Source organism: Tachypleus tridentatus, chromosome 6, assembly GCF_004210375.1.
Source record: "Tachypleus tridentatus isolate NWPU-2018 chromosome 6, ASM421037v1, whole genome shotgun sequence".
Classification (NCBI taxonomy): domain Eukaryota; kingdom Metazoa; phylum Arthropoda; class Merostomata; order Xiphosura; family Limulidae; genus Tachypleus; species Tachypleus tridentatus.
The window spans coordinates 94397869-94401206 of NC_134830.1; positions in this window are offsets into that span (position 1 = coordinate 94397869).

Sequence of the window (3338 nt, forward strand, 5' to 3'; positions counted from 1 at the left end):
TTGGAGACTGCAGCCATCCGTGTTTCCTTGGGTCATACCATCACTGTTTGTTCTCTGTACCTGTCCCTGGAGACATATGATTAATCAGATCTTGATGCTCTCGTTGAACAATTGCCATCTCCATTTCTAATCATAGGGATTTTGATGGACATCATCCCTCTGGGGAAGTGCTATTATTGATGGGAGGGGCGATCTGTAGAGCGGATGCTCTCTGATCACAGTCTTTCTCTTTTCAATACTGGTTCTTCCACTTACTTTCATGCACCTAGTCAGTCCTTTACTGCTATTGATCTCTCAGTTTGCTCCCCCATTATTCTCCCATTTTTCATGGAGGGTTGACAGTAATCCACTAGGCAGTGATCATTTTCCGATCCTTTTGGAGAGACTGGCGCGTGGTCGATGCCACCTACCAGCGTGCCCGGTGGAAGCTGGATCAGGCAGACTGGTCCACTTTCACTGCTCTCACAGAACTTGATCCTCCCATGTTAAATCAGCCATCAATAGACAACTGTGTAGCAGTGGTAACTGACTGTATTACACATGCAGCTGCTCAATGTATTCCTGAAACCTGACACGTTTTCTACGATATTCTCGTCCGTGGTGGAATCCTGCTTGCCACTTAGCACGGAGGAAGGCTCAAAGCGGGCCTGGGATACTTTTGTAGATATCCCACACTTTCAAACCGGGTTGCTTTCCAACGGGCCGTGCATATGCTAGGTGGGTAAGATGTCAAAGCCAGAAGGAATCTTGGATTAAGTTCACAACCAGCTTATCTTCTACCACCAGTTCCAAGATCATATGGGACAGGATTCGAAAGGTTAATGGGCACTACAATTCTATCCCCTCTCGATCTTACTCTGATGGTCAGGAGGTGACTGATGTTGAACATCGCTAACACTCTAGGTGAAAGCTTTTGCGGGTATCTAGCACTTCTGCTTGTTCCTCCACCTTCCTGGCCATCAAGACTGGGCAGAGCGATCACCTCTTTCTTTCGACTGACTGTTTCTTTGACTATAATTGTCCCTATACCCTGGTGGAACTAAAATGGCCCTTCATCGGCCTGCCAATGTATCTGTTAGACCTGATGATATTCATTATGACATGCTGCACCATCTATCTCCTGCTTCTCTTGATGTCCTTCTGATTATTTTCAACGGATCTGATGCCTGGTGCCAGGCTATTATTCTACCTTTTTCTAAGCCAGGGAAAGATCCCAAGATTCCTTCAAACTACCGTCCAACTGCATTGACGAGCTGTCTCTGTAAGACATTAGAAAGGATGGTTAATGCTCGTCTTGTTTGGTTCCTTGAATCAAACAACCTCCTCTCACATACCAGTGTGGGTTCCGTCGACAACACTCCACCACAGACCACCTAATTCGTCTTGAAACATCTATCAGAGAGCCTTTCTCAACCGCCAACATCTTGTATCAATATTCTTTGACATAGAGAAGGCTTACGACACAACATGGAGGTATGGCGTTTTGCGAGACCTCCATACATATGGGTTACGTGGCCATTTACCCATGTTTATTAAAAATTTTTTAATGGACAGGAGATTCCAAGTTTGTGTGGGTTCGACACTTTCCCGTTCTTTTGTACAGGAACTTGGAGTCCCTCAAGGCTGTGTATTGAGTGTTACACTCTTCAGTATAAAGATAAATGCCATCACTGAACAACTCCCTCTCACTGTTGCGAATGGGCTGTATGTCGGCGACTTTCACATCTCATGTCAGTCGTCAAACATGAGATATATTGAGCGGCAACTACAAACCGCCCTCAATTGTGTACGGAAGTGGACTCTGGAGAACGGCTTTAATTTCTCTCTCTCCAAAACTGTATGCATGCACTTTTGCCGTCGACGGGGTATTCATCCTGATCCTGAACTTCATATCGGTGAAGTTTTGCTGCCAGTGGTCCCGGAGACCAAGTTCTTGGGGCTTACCTTTGATCATAAACTGACCTTTATACCACACTTAAAGCAACTTCGGGTCAAATGCACAAGAGCACTGAACATCCTCCGTGTTCTCTCTTCTACCAGTTGGGGGGCAGATCGCTGTTCAATGTTAAAGGTATATCGTGCTCTTATTAGATCGAAACTTGATTATGGATCAATTGTCTATGGCTCTGCCAGACCCTCGGCCTTAAAGATGCTGGACCCTATTCATCACCAAGGACTTTGACTCTGCACTGGGGCTTTCCATACCTTTCCAGTTCAAAGTATATACATTGAATCTCATGAACCTTCTCTACACCTTCGCCGTTTGCAACTATCTTTACAATATACTTGAAACTTCATTTCTTACCAAAGCATCCCACCTGGAAATGTGTTTTCCTTCCTCGGTGGGCAGTACTTTTCAGAACAGGCGATCTGTCATTGCTCCGTTTGGCCTTAGCATCCGGCCTAATTGGATGAATTGGGTCTGTCATTGGATAACATTGCAGATTCCACAGGTTGGCCCATCCCACCATGGCTTATTACAGCCCCAAATGTGACCTTTCTTTCAGTCACCTAAAAGGCAGATACTCCAGATTGGAAGTACCGTCTTTTATTCAATGAATATCTTTCAAACAATCATTCAGTTCCCATTTATACAGATGGTTCCAAATCAGGTAATTCAGTGGGCTCTGCTATGGTTTGCTATGGGTCAGTAGTTGCGCAGAATCCCTTCTACAGCTTCTGTGTTCACTGCTGAACTGTATGCCATATCTCTTGCTCTGGATCATATTGCAGCTGAGTAGTACTCCAACTGCACTATTTATACTGATTAAGCTTAGTTCTATACTTGCCTTGGAATCGCTACACATTAGCTCACATCCTATTCTGCTGATATTGAAACCGACTGGCCCATTTCTCATTAGCAGCTACTTCAATCCAGTTTTCTGGATACCAGGCCATGTTGGTGGCGTGAACGAGCTTGCAGACATGGCAGCTAAATATGTCTGCTTCAGCACCATCACTCTATGCCTATTCCGTACATGGACTATGGTGTTGTCTTCAAGGCTCGGCTCCGTGCCAGCTGGCAGTCCACTTGGAGTGAGCAACGTGACAACAAACTTTTCAAATCAAACCCAAAATTGGACTTTGGCCATCTAGCTTCTGTAAAGTTCGGAAGGAGGAAGTTGTTCTAACTAGGCTACGCATTGGTCACAGTTTTTTAACTCATCATTTTCTTTTTTATCTGGAACTGCAGTGTAGTTTGTGTAACACTCAAATCACTATCAGCCACGTTTTACTTTCTTGACATACGTTACAATTCTCAAGGCGGCAATATTTTAAACATTAATTTTTCCCAGGTCAGTCTGTAACATTGGACAGAGTTATTGGTGATGGTGACC